This window comes from Micrasema longulum, unplaced genomic scaffold (genome assembly GCF_059751315.1).
Source record: "Micrasema longulum isolate JH-2025_06_02 unplaced genomic scaffold, ASM5975131v1 h1tg000745l, whole genome shotgun sequence".
Classification (NCBI taxonomy): domain Eukaryota; kingdom Metazoa; phylum Arthropoda; class Insecta; order Trichoptera; family Brachycentridae; genus Micrasema; species Micrasema longulum.
In genome coordinates, this window is record NW_028277939.1 from 666,394 (window position 1) to 680,931 (window position 14,538).

General features: G+C 33.8%; 1 long non-coding RNA gene across 1 annotated transcript; it reads right to left on the bottom strand.

Annotated features, from left to right (window-relative positions):
* Nucleotides 1-9,053: 9,053 nt before the first annotated feature.
* On the bottom strand, nt 9,054-11,076 carry LOC148279232 (uncharacterized). Its single transcript, XR_015822946.1, has 2 exons — nt 9,974-11,076; nt 9,054-9,925 (listed from the first exon to the last, which is right to left on the bottom strand). It is a non-coding gene; the product is annotated as an uncharacterized LOC148279232 (long non-coding RNA).
* Between the last annotated feature and the right edge of the window lie 3,462 nt (nt 11,077-14,538).

Sequence of the window (14,538 nt, forward strand, 5' to 3'; positions counted from 1 at the left end):
TTGCAAAGACAAAAGCCGTCTTTTCATTACCAATGTCTTTTGGACTGTCATTTTCTAAATGAGAACACACAAATTTGACGGCTAAAGCAGACAATCGCAAACGTGTTAATTACAGGTGGGAGCTAGATTACAATATGTCTTGCAGTTACAGAACGCGTGGGATTCTAGCCCCCATTATTTTAAAACAAATCGTTTACAGTTAGGATCTAGAAACACATTGATCGCCAATAGGATTTTCGTAAAATGTCAAAAAAATGTTTTTAATTTAATATTAGATCGAAAAACAATTATTTAATTTGTTTTGAGGTATTTTTGAGGAGTTGAGGGTGTCAGCCACCGGTGGCCGACACGGCCCGATTGGAATACTTCGGTGTCGGCCACCGATGGCTGACACAGCGATCAACGTGTTAAAAAAGATAGTTAAATTAGTTGAATGAAAAATGTATGCAAGTCAAAATTTTGTATATTGTCATGTCAAGCCTATGGAAATGTTGTGAATCGGTAATCAAATCTACAGAAAACCGGGTTGTGGTCTCGTGGCTAGTGTGTAGGACTCACAGCTTAAAGGTCAAAACGCAAATATTTATTTTTAATTTAAAAAATATATATATCATCGTGATCGTAGAACAATGACCAGTGGTGCAGTCGGGCTGGAGCGCAACTGAGCGGCGCTCCGGATTTTTTTATCCGAGCAGAGCGACGCTCCGGCTCTGGCCAGGAGCAAATATTACGTTTCAAAAAAATATCTACTCAAGTATCTTCAAATACCCCACCTCTTTCCCTCCCACTTCACCGTAATGGTGGCGGTGCGCTCTGGGATATTTTTTATTTAGGACTTCACCACTGATGTGGATGTGCGATTGTGACGTTGACTTTCATTTATTTTTGATCTCGAAAAGGTTCTATAAAGGCTTTATATTCCAAGTTTGAAAAATATACATGACTAACCCAAGTGACAAAGAAAGTACTTTTGTGTTTGTAGAGGTGTGACATAATGTGTAAAAGAAAATCACACGCATCATTGTTTTACTATCATTACGAGAATATATTTATGTTATACGTCCGTCGAGACTTATTCTTGATCTAAAACGGTGACAAAGATGTGCCATCTACCCACCGTGGGGATCCGCTATTTGAGTGGAACGCTTTGGCTATACATAACAAGCAATCGCTCGCTGAGATCGGTGTACCAATCCACTGCCCTTTGCACCGTTGCGTACAAGAGAATAGTGATTCACGCTTCTTACGTTTATCTAAATTTAACTGTTTGTTGATTCACAACTTTTGCATAGTCTTAACCGCATAATATTATCATTGTCTCGATAGTTAAAAGGCCCATTTATGTATAAAATGTACAAAATTCAAAATATCATCAAGTGGCCACTTAAACCAGCCAATGACAGATCGTAAGCCCTGTAAATGCCTAGATTTCCATATTCCGTTCTTTAAGGTATTCTCCATCGAGGTTGTGATTTGTTAATCTTAATGACCTTTTTTTTTTAATAAAGGAGTTGTATATTTTTTGCCTAGCTTATTATGTACAAGGTTTATATTAACTGCAAAAGGTATGTTCCTTCTAACTTTTTGACTATAGTGTGAGGATCTGGTGTTGGAAACTCATACAGGAGAAGCCGGACTATTGACCAGCATAAGCAGATCTTCCGTTTCACTTTGAGAGCAGCTTAATGACTCCCGAGGGGGTGAAATCCAGTCTTTTGTCTACAAACATTTCAACAAACTCACATATTGTAATTATCTTATCCATTTTGAGGTTATGCCACAACACAAACTGTGGAACGTGAGGCTGCATGCGAGCGTTTAATAAAATGCTGTAGTTTTAAACAAGAATGGTAATCAGGAGGATCATATTTCGGGTGGTAAATTGATAAAGATGGCTTCAAAAAATAAGGGAAGAAAAATGCGCTAAAAAGAAATCGAGCTACGTAATTGTGTTATTATTACTATGGATAACTTATGGGGTGGTTATCACTAGAGCCCGCCCAGGGCACTGCAGATTGAACAAACACCGCGCTAGAATGAACCTTTCCCAAACTTCTATATGTAGGTTCTGCAGTGCAGATGAGGAAACACCTATACGTGTTCTATGTGAGTGTGATGTTTTGCATCATAAAAGGAGCCTCATCCTCGGGGGACCACCGGTTAAACCTGAGGATGTTAAAGAGCTCGCCCCCTACCTAATAGCCCGATACTTTACGGATCTGGACGTGGAGGGGGAGACTTAGCAAAATGTAAATAGAAGCCAGGCTTTTTATAGACCTTGGCTTGGAAGGCGAGAACTATTCACGGGGCCCGTCACAATAGATCTACACAGGTCGCAGTGACGTCAGGAGCTTGCATAGCACTGACCCCCACCACTAAGAATAAGAATCTATATTTCAAGGATGTGGTTGGACTCTGGTTTAAAATTATGGAACAGTATGCTGCGGACATACAATGCCATCAATGATCATCTGTTCATACAACGTGTGGCACTTTTCTTTTCACTACTGAGACAATGATATTATAAAAGTTTATCGTTTCAAAGACAATTCTTGTATTTTTTTCTGTGTAAAAACGAAATGTTCTAACCTTAAAAACTAATACGTCTTATATAATATTACAGTCAACTGAAAAATATCGGTATGTCAATCTCTATTAGCTCGAAAACAATCGTAAAAATATATATTATCAAATACAATAATGCAACACTTCATACAAAACTTAACTAGAATTGAAAAAAGGAAACCCATTCAAAATACACGATAGAAATATTAGTGGGGAAGTTTGGTCAAACACAAAATTGTGTTGTAAAAAGGGTATTATCACTCGAGAGGAATATCGGATTTAACATACTGTACAAATAGGGGATTTTTTACTAAGTGTTTATAAAAGCTGCAAAATTTGCCATCTCAAAAATGGCAGTTTTGTATGTTGGCATTAAATTTAGTCCCAGGTAGGGCTACCATTTGAAAATGAAGGGATGCCGTCCAGTGGTGGTATTCTGATTCTTCTCTATTCCCTAGAGAGTGGTCAATTCGAGGAATTGAATTTTTTGCATGTACCTAAACTTTGCTTCATTCATGGCCACACTGATGATTAAACGTCAAACAAATAAAAACATGTTTTGCCTACAACTTTATACATATTTATTTTAGACTAAACTTCCCCATTAAAAAAATAAATAAAGGTATTAGAAGCAAACTTGGAAATCTCCATTGAGGGAGTAACTGAGATATTGACAAAAACTTTGTGAAGAGAATTGTGAGATTTGTAATTATGCTTCACCAACTCAACGGAGAATGTTAAGTTTGCAGTGTCAAGTAATATAATTGAAATTTGTATTGTCTTGATGGTCCTGGAACTAGCCAGTCTTGTTATTCTCAATTTAATAGTAGAAGCTTGGAGTGTTTCGGTTATGGAAGAAGTTCTTGAAGTTGCCATAGTTCCAAATCCGGCTCGAAGGACCAAATCTGTTTTCGCAAAATTTAGAGACGGTTTTGAATTACGCTATTATTTAGGTAGGTAGGTGTTTATGCATAGTTTATTTTGGCATCAATAACCAATCTTCCATTTTTAGTGGAGATTTCTAAGTTTGCTCATAATACCCCCATATCAGTATGCATGCAATTAATATAAATTCAGTACACTTCAATGTTATTTAAAGTACAAAAGTTTTCAATAAAAAATAATGTACACATCTTAAACAAATTGCATTTTTCTGCGTCGAAGTCCTTCTCAAAAAGGTTTTTCATCTCTTTTGAAACGTTTGTCAATCTCGATAGAATCCCCAGCGGATTAAATCCAGTACAAAAAAAATTGACGTTCTCGAAGGTATTGTTAGAATATCTGTTGTCGCCATTGATGACGCAGTGAAAGGGTTATATTACAAGCTTGAATACATTGCGTACACATCTATAATTATTCAAACGATGGCAAATAATGCTTTTGACGACAAATAACTTAAAATTATCAACTATAAAATACAATATTCATAATATAATATTTGGACAATACACGCGCCGCAAATTCCATTCAACACGTTAAAAAAATCAATATTAAAAAAAATGCTGTCAAAATTACAGCCATTAAAAAACAAATGAGGCAATTTCAAATTCTATTTTAGAACTGTTTTTTTTTTTGTAAAGTAGTACCTACTTTCTGCTAGAATTTTATCTATGGAAAAAGAGGCATTGTTTTTAATTGAGTGTGTTTCAATCTATGGTACAAATATAACATTGAAAAAATTCATTGCGTCAGTCTATACAAGTGTAAAAAAAGCAGTTAAAATTAGTATTAATGTTTATAAATGTGAAGAAAAAATATTATTCTTCAAAATAACTAGGTAAATTATATTCTGAGTTCATTTCTCGGGTATAAAAAATATGAGAGAATACATAGCATTTAAAATGATTGAAATTCCTTATGACTTTGTACAAACGATGCATTAAGACAAATTTTGTACGTAGATTTACGGCGTATATCCAGAAATTAAGAAATATTAAATCTTTAGATGATAAACTATTTTTCATAGTCTCCTGTCATAGCGCGGCAGAAGTTTCTGAAAAGAAGCATTGACAAACATAAGGGACATCGAGACAAGATCTGGACTATTTATTTAGTGATCGTTTAAATCCTTGTAAACTTAAACCAAAAAAGTCCAGATCTTGTCTCGAGTTAACAATACGGCCATAGTATGTTCTATGCTGATCGATGGACAGTACTTCATTGTTTCTCAACCTACGAGTCGGAATATTGAATTTTACTTCTCCCAGTAATGATGGCACATCAATTATACCATTTAGTATGCCGAACTTATATTTATAATCTACGTCTTTGTAGACTAGAAATATTTAATGTTGACTCTATATCAGCATTACCTCTCTCTAGTCCAAGCATCCACGCTACTTTTCAAAGCGAGCGATGTTGGACTGATTCAATGTGATTTTTTTTACAAAAAATGATCAAGATACGCTGCGATTGGTGTACTGATGCAGTGCCCTATGGACTATTAGGTGCGGAAAGGGAATGATGGAGGCAGTGAACAATGTTTTAAAGGAGCTGATGTTGAAATCGTCAAGTTGTTCAGATCTTATCTCACAAGCGGCGGGATCGTCAATTTCATTAGGCATTTCAAACAAGCACCACGAAGCGCACACACGATGGCATCACCTCTCTCAATTGAAGAAACCGCGATGGCAAGAAATAATTACAATTGGAACTTAATTTCTGGATACACCCCGCGTCTTCAATTCAGGCTACAGTAAGTTTACAATGTGAAGAACCTTTTTTTTAAATACTTAAAACTATGTATGTACATACTGCGTTTTCAATCAACGCAAGATGCGACGGTTAATTGCAAAAGGGGTGCGTTGTATCTTCGACATCTGAATAGGAACATGTACATGATTTGAACATTTTTACAATATGGCGCAAGACTGTTTGCAAAAAGTCCGAGTTGCAATATTCTTCGTAATAAATTCTTTTAAAAAATGTAAATTACAATGAATTTTTTTTTGAACGCTATACATCTAGAAATGAGACAATGTTTTTTTTTTATACACAAAATGAAATATGTTTTACTTACACGACACATGATGAAAAAATATATATTATAATATATATAAAAGATATATCGTTTTCTTTCAAAGTTCTTAATCACACACAATTGACGATTAAACTAGAAACAAAAAATTAACATATTGCTAAAGAAAAAATGCAATTTAAAAAATATGGATTATAAAGGGACCGATGTCTCAACTGAGATGAAGATTGAAATAATTCATTCAGATGAATCTCGCTCAAAGGATGGAAGAGTCGAGGAAATACGGATAGTCAGAACGGTGAATGTTACACAGCGTGTAAAGCGATCACTCAAACCAGCCAGTGACAGATCAGTCATGTAAATGCTTTGATTTCCATATTCCGTTCTCTAAAATGTTCTTCATCTCTGTTGCAACATGCGTCAAACTTGTTGACCCCCCGGGGTGTGGAATTCAATCCGTGTCTACAAACATTCGGACATGCTGAAAATTTTGTTGAATTACATTTCACTAACACATTTATTTCTTTACGACAATTATTACAATTTTTTTTACAACAGCATATTTCACGACACAGCCCATACAGCGGTTATCGCGTTATTTTTTTTACATTTGCTTCGGTATCACTCGGGCGCTCGTTATTGATCAGCACTGTTCAATTTCGTAATGTCACAAAATCGCCCCTAAGTAGCGCCTCCTAAAGTCACTCAACAGAAGCATTTTTATTCTTACGGATAAAAAATATGTTTTGTTAACGTTTTTTAAAAGTAAAAAAATATACCAAATTTTGTTTCAAATAAACATAACGTCTAACAGTTGATATTAAAATTCTACCACACATTTTCCTCACAACATTTTTTTTCCTTCTGATCATCAAAATTTAATAACCAAATTTAAAAATTCACATTTCTTAAAGCGTTTATGTTCAGACTACGAGACGTGGACCTGTAATTGGACGCACGGGAGTTAGCTGCAGACAGAAGTGTCTAAGTTTAAAAAAATATTACTAATAAAAGAGAGCTGTTCAGTTCTGTTTTCTGACAATTTTCACGCTGTATTCAGTAGAGCTTTGGGACACAAGATTAACCCTTTGAAATCCATTCATTTCACTCACTGTTTAACCTTTCTCTTACTGTCCTGAACAGACCACGTAGGTCTAAAGCGAGGAAGATGATTAAAAAACCTTTTAAAAGTAATTCTGTACCTCAGAGGCAGACAGATGCAAATCCAAACATTAAATGTTCAAAACAAGCCTAAAAATCTACTTTCTGTAAGTAGTTTCTAACAATTTATAGCATAAATTTGTATTTTTTAGTATCTTAATACATTGGTTCTTTCATAATTAGGCTTACATTTCTTCAAATTCAATCGACATGATCATAAACTGGATACGAAAATTGAAATATTTGCCTCCGTCTGCCTCTGCGGTACAGAATTTTATGAATATTAAAATTACAGTCCTGGGTGCAGACTAGGTTAGATATTTCGTAAAACTTTTTGAACACAGCACACTGCACAGTCGTCGGATCCACTGTTCTCTCTCTTGGCTAATAAGTGCGACTCGGCATCTTATTTCGTCATCAAAAAGATCAAGCGACTGGCCGGCCATTTTTCAACCGTTTGTACATTATACGACAGTTGTAAATTTGGAATTTATTTTGGTCCGTATTTTTAAATAGAATCTGTATTATAGAGTATTTATTTCTTTGTTAATGAGAAAGGTTTATGAGATGGTAATAATGGTATCATTTTACGTCAAAATAAGAAAGCTACACGATTCTAATGAATTCGCTCGGGCGGGTGGCTCCCGCCATAGGAGTGAAATATCGTCTCCCGGAGGCGTCTGATAAGGTCCGCACGCTCTATTACGGAGCAAACGTCAATAAAGAGATGAGGAATTTTTCGTATTCGATTTGATTGAAAATTTTGATGATTTCAGATTATCACAACATTCCAAAATTGGCCACATCAAAAAATACACGCCAGAATTTTTTTCTGCTCTTTTTCAAGACTTCCTAAATTTATGGTATGATTAATTTTTGACTATTCGTAACGTCCCCTTCACAATGCAACTTAGGGCAATATGTACGTATTAAAGGAATTAAAAATTATGATTACAACAATTGCTTCCATATTGTCAAATATCAAATACCAGCATCACAATCTTTAATTTATAAACCCGAGTAAAAATGATTTGATCTTTCCTTGTATAAAATATTTGTCGCTCTATGTAAAATATCACCTTTTTAAAATTGCTTTCCATACCTATCCGCTTCTTGCTCGTGTATCGAGCTTGTTGAAAAGTTATTCAACAGGTCTTGCCAAAATATATTAAACAATAAAGCACATTTTCATGCGTCATTATAATACTAATATATTTATTTATTGCCTATTAGTTTAAAAACTACAACAATTTTTGGTTGTTGTTTTCATGCTGGTAAGACCTGTAAAATAATAATTCACTGTTCAATGGAAATCCAATATGTACAAGATGACGGAAAGAAACTATTAGACAAACTTACTTTTCAATTGATACAATATAAGACAAACTCTTTAATGTGATTAAGACAAACTCCTTTTACAATTGAAACAATATGAGACAAACTCTTTTATTTCACTGAAACAAACCCATTTTTCAATTGAGACAATATGAGACAAACTCCCTTTTCAATTTTTCAATGGAAACAATATGAGACAAACTCTCTTATTTCATTGAAACAAACCCATTTTTCAATTGAGACAATATAAGACAAACTTTTTTATTTGATTGAGACAAACTCCCTTTTCAATTTTTTAATTGAAACAATATGAGAAACAAACTCTTTTATTTCACTGAAACAAACCCATTTTTCAATTGAGACAATATAAGACAAACTCCCTTTTCAATTTTCTACCGAAACAATATGAGACAAACTCTTTTATTTCATTGAAACAAACCCATTTTCCAATTGATACAATATGAGACAAACTCTATTATTTGATTGAGACAAATTCCCTTTTCAATTTTTCAATCGAAACAATATGAGACAAAACTCTTTTATTTCACTGAAACAAACCCATTTTTCAATTGAGACAATATGAGACAAACTCCCTTTTCAATTTTTCAATCGAAACAATACGAGACAAACTATTTTATTTCATTTAAACAAACCCATTTTTCAATTGAGACAATATAAGACAAACTCTATTATTTGATTGAGACAAACTCCCTTTTCAATTTTTTAATCTAAACAATATGAGACAAACTCTTTTATTTCACTGAAACAAACCCATTTTTCAATTGAGACAATATAAGACAAACTCTATTATTTGATTGAGACAAACTCCCTTTTCAATTTTTTAATCTAAACAATATGAGACAAACTCTTTTATTTCACTGAAACAAACCCATTTTTCAATTGAGACAATATAAGACAAACTCCCTTTTCAATTTTTCTACCGAAATTACACAAGAAAAAATCTTTTATTAAATAATGATTATAATAGGGTTTTGTAACATATTTAATTTCCTCCTTTTGTTTTTTGTGTCCAACTTTTACGATTTTTTATTTTTTATTATTTGTTAATGTAATATTTCTAGAATTATTTTGTTTATTCTGATTCTGCTTTATTTTTATTATTGTAAGTCTACGGTGAAAAATGTTGAAGTCAACGGAATATAATTTAAAGATAAATATATTCGATAAAACCTTGCACATAACAAAAGCAAGGTACAAATAATTTGCAACTACAAAAAAAAAAAAAAACATATTTAATTTTAGAAGTTATCAGAAAATTACAACAGCAACTGTATTTTTTTAAACAAAGGATTAAAATTAGTACATTTTGAATTATCTATAGGACAAATGACACATGTAATGTTACGCTACGCTCGAGTTGTAAGCAAGGTTCATTAGAAGAGACAATGACTAAGACCCCATTGGCTAATTTACATAGCGTTTTTTTGGAGACAATATTAACACAAACTCATTTCTCAATTGAAACATGAGAAAGCTCTTTTTTAAAAAAATGGGATAGTCTACCGCCAACATATTCTAAATTGACACTCTTTTTTTTAATAGAGACAAATTTAACTATTGAGTTTTTGTCATTGGCTGGAAAAAGCGAATTTGTATGAATAAAAATTTGTCTAGAATTTTCCGAACCGTCATCTTGGCAATATTGGACACACTCCGATGTTGACAACCTAACCTAACATTGATCCATAGAAAATACTAACGAAATTAAAATTAAAATCACCGAGAACGGAGTCAACTTCAATTTTGCCGTGGTCGCTGGGACACTTCACAAAAAAAAAAGAAGGATATGGTGGTTTGATTCCCCGCCGGGTCAAAATACAAACCTGATTGGAGGATTTCGTTCGCAATTCACGCACTACGGCAACGCTGGGTCGATAGAACGCAACGTTGAATTTGAATGAAAAAAAAAAAAACGAGAATTTAGATCAAAATTAAAAATTATATTATATATCGCGGGCTGTTATTTAAATTTATCGAGAATTAGCCGTTGGAAGATAATCAGGTTATTTTATTAAATTAGTAAATTCTTCTTCCCACTTTCTATGGATTTTACAATTCCCGTCATGTGACCTCATCAAGCAGAGATCGTCTGAATTTAAATACGGCTCGATACATAATATAAAATTTTATGGTAGTGAAACTATCATCAATAAATATTTGTATATAACTACTTTTCTGTCAACCATATATGTTTAAATATATATATATATATATGTGTGTTTGGATAATTTATATAGCGCCATTTTCGTGAAAATCACCTCAAGGGCGACAGCGCCATTGTACGGACAATAAATAAATATCCCAGCACGTCTTGCAACTACAGAGCGCATGGACGGTTGGGATTTTATTTCCTCGTCTCCAATTATGATATATGGGAGCTAGATAACAGCACGTCTTGCAGCTACAGAGCGCATGGACAGTAAGAAATCTAGCCTCTATTTACATTTTTTTATTTTATTTTATTTACCACTGAAGTTTAGAGTTTAAGTGTTTTTTTTAAAAACGAAATAAAAAGCAAATTTATAAAAATAGAAGTTAGACAACAACAAGTCTTGAAGCTATTGAGCGCATAGAGGGTTGAAATTCTAGACCCCATTTACTAAATTTAGATATTTGATAACATTTACATAATATGATGGCTAACATCACAAAAAGTCTTGCAGCTTCAAAACGCATTGATGAGTGGAATTTTAACAACATCAGAATGATTTTAAAAAGTTAACAATGAAAAATAATAATTAAAAAAAAAACACAATAATAATACCACGTCGGGAATCGAACCCGAGACCTTTACGCCACGAGGGTGACACTAGATTTTACAAGAAAATATTTCATAGTCCCTGGACTGGCACTTGAAGCGTAAGACTGGCCATCTTACCTACATTATTATTATTAGCCTGATGCGCCCATATCTCATGTACCAATTTTTGTCCAAGTTCGTCTTCCTTCAAAAAAGCATCCAAACGGTTTTTGAACTGGTCGACTGAAATGGCACAAGAATGATCAAAACACGCTTCGATTGGTGTACCGATCCAGTGCCCTATGCACCATTCGGTGTGGAAAGGGAATGATGACGAGCTACATATCGACGACGAACTACATCAAGCAGTCAGTATGGGTTATATACAAATATTTACTAAGATTAGTTGAGATGTTCGACCACAAAGTCAGCGCTTAATTTAGTCTCCGTCAACTTTCCGATGCGTTATTTTTCTACTCGCAAACCTTCTGCCGGACGCACTTACAAATATATATTTGGCAATTTTTAAAATATTTTTTTCACACCTTATTTAGCCTAGATGTTTTACACATTCCCTAAAATAATATTTTTCACTAGCAAACATTCTTAACATACACAGCTGGTAAAAATTTAGACAAACATTTTTATGTGTAGATTGATATAAAAACAGAACTAGACGATTGATTGTCTTCGGGTACTGTAAAAATATGGCAAGTCACAGAAATCCATCGGATAAATTTTATCGATAATTAATGTTGCGTTTAAGAATGTTTATGATATAAACCTCGGAGAAATAATTTTCTAGAGAAGCCATCAACTCAAGCTCTAATGCGAAAGGGTTAAATTTTTATTTAGTTTAACAACAAACGGACGGTTTCCGTTAGCGCTTGCAATGAGGAATTCCAGCCCAACCCGGAATTGAATTTAAAAAATGTTTTCGTGTACACGTGAATATTTAAAAATTTTGGAGTAGGATGAAATATCTCAAAAAAAGCACGCAAAAATAAATAAAAAATGTTAAAAATAGTATTCATTTTAAAATCGTAAATAATGACGTCACTCCTTATATCTACGTGTAGTATTTCCGGTTTCCCCTTTAAAGCCCCCGCACCTTGTAAGGAACGTTTTGACCATAGAAAAAAAAAAAGAGTATAATTTGTATAATTTGACATTTCAACCAGAGATTATGTCAACTTTCTAGGTTTTTCTAAATCGAAACGTTCGTAAAAACAACCATAACATAGAAATGAGCAAGTTACGATCAACTAAATGAAGTAATGAAAGCAATATTCCATAGATTCTTGTCAGGTCGGTGAAAGTAAGAACGCCAACCGTTTCATGACGTCACTACTGAAAAGTGACACACTGATTACAGTCATTTGGCGCGGTATTTGATAAATGTAACTTTCAAAAATCATATCTTTGTAAATAACGCACAAAAAAAATAAAAATATATTTGCTTAGTTAAATAGTACGCTAATAGAAAATAAATAAATTAGAAAACAGTGGAATTCCTCATTATCAATACAAGTGCCTACGGCCCGCCGATTGCTGTAACCTGTAGCTATGTTCGTGATCAATGATCACAGAATGGTTTTTCTCCGTGTGGGCGACTCTATCAGGTTATTACTCTAAGATATAGACGGATTATTCAACCATTTATAATATCGACTGTTCAGGACATAGGCTTCAAACCACAGTCATGGAAAAAGCAGTTTTAAATTAATATTCTATAACTGTATAATAAATTAACTAGATGTTATTGTTTATTTTGCATAAAAATGTCTGCCTTAAAACAGGTTGTACCTAGTTAGGCAGGCTAGACATGATCCAGAGAAATCTATTACCTAAGTGTGTGTGTATAAACCATGATTATTATTATTATTTAATATTAATTTAATCGGCATTCACTTCGTAACACTTCATCATAGATTATTATTTATTTAAAAAAAATAAAAAATATTTGCGTTTTTATGATTTACCCAAATATTCAATTTTGAGGGCCATTTTCAACGAGTAGTAAATAACTCACTATTAGAAAATGTGAATCAAGTTGGGGTAGAGAGAGATTCGAAGCACGGACCTTTGATCCGTGAGTCCGAGACACTAGCCACAGGACCACAACCCATTGAAAATAAAACTTTGTTATTAGTATTACATAATTTAATTATTTTACAAGAATACTACTACGATTTCGGGATAACGCTCCTCCCATCGACGGGTGATATAAAATTGTGAAATATAAAAAAAAAAAAATCAAATGTACGCGAGACTTGCGGTATTTTTGCAGCACGGCCGACACATTTTTAAAAAAAAAAAAAACAATTTGCAAATTTTTCAAATCGATTGAAATATTTTCGATATGTCTCTACAGGATTTTTTACTCAAATATGATATATATTTTTGCATTCACAATGATCCTCACACTATATTAGCACCACAAAGCACACCTTTCTAGACTAATATCCCGCCCGACCTTTCTCACACACATACTATGGCAACTTAGAATTTCTCTTCACTAAAATTATTAAATGGGCTACGACATTTGATAATAAAACACATTTTTAAATATTTTTCAAAGACAGAACGGATGCTTGTAAACCAATTTTTACATAATGATATGAATAACGATAAAATACTTGAATTTTTGCACGAGTATCATCTAATGCGAGAAGGCGAGGTTTAGCATGGGCCGCCTTTGGTAAGCTCTCATTTATCCTAAAATCTCCGAAGTATTCACATTACTTAAAGAAGAAACTTTTTGATGCTTGTGTTCTCCCTGACTGACATATGGCTGTGAAACTTTTGTGTTCACGAAAAAAAATTTACACAAATTATCAGTGACACAGAGAGCCATGGAAAGGAGAATGCTGGGTATTTCGTTGAGAGACAGAATAACCAATACATGGATTAGAGCGAGAACCAAGATCACCGATGTGGTCCTCGGGCTGCCAACCAGAAATGGAGCTGGGCTGGACATATAGCCAGAATCACAGACTCTAGATGGACCAAAAAAAGTCCTGGAATGGCGACCCAGAACGGGTTGGAGAAGTGTCGGCAGGCCTCAGACAAGGTGGTCTGATGACATAAGACGAGTTGCGGGAAGTGGTTGGATGCGGTTGGCTCAGGATAGGGAGATATGGAGACTAAAGGGGGAGGCCTATGTTCAACATTGGACAAGAGACGGCTGATGATGATGATGATGATGATGATGATCATCTAATGCTACAATATGATTAATCAATCTATATAGTAATACAAGTGAAAGAAGACTTTTCATTGAAAAGTAGGTACCTGTTTGTGATTGAATTCCAAAACTAAAATTTGTTAATATTCAAATATTGAATTTAAGTAGGTACCTAGCTGTAACGCGGGTGAGATTCATTTAATTGAATTATTTCACCTGCATACTAGACGCTTAAAACAATTTCAATTTACATACTTCTTAATGGACCAGGTGGATTTATCAACAAGTGGCCACTTAAACCAACCAATGACAGGTTATAAGCCCCGTAGATGCCTAGACTTCTATATTACCTTCTCTAAAATGTTCTTCATCTCTGTTGTATTATGTTAATATTAACAGCTCCCCGGGAAGTTGAATCCAGTACTTGTCTTTAAAAGTTTAGACAAACTCAAAATATTGTTGAAAATGAAATTAGTTCATAATTATAAAGAATATATTTTTTTTTTTTGCATAGCGATAGCTGGAGGACCAGCAGTTGAAACAGGCTACTTT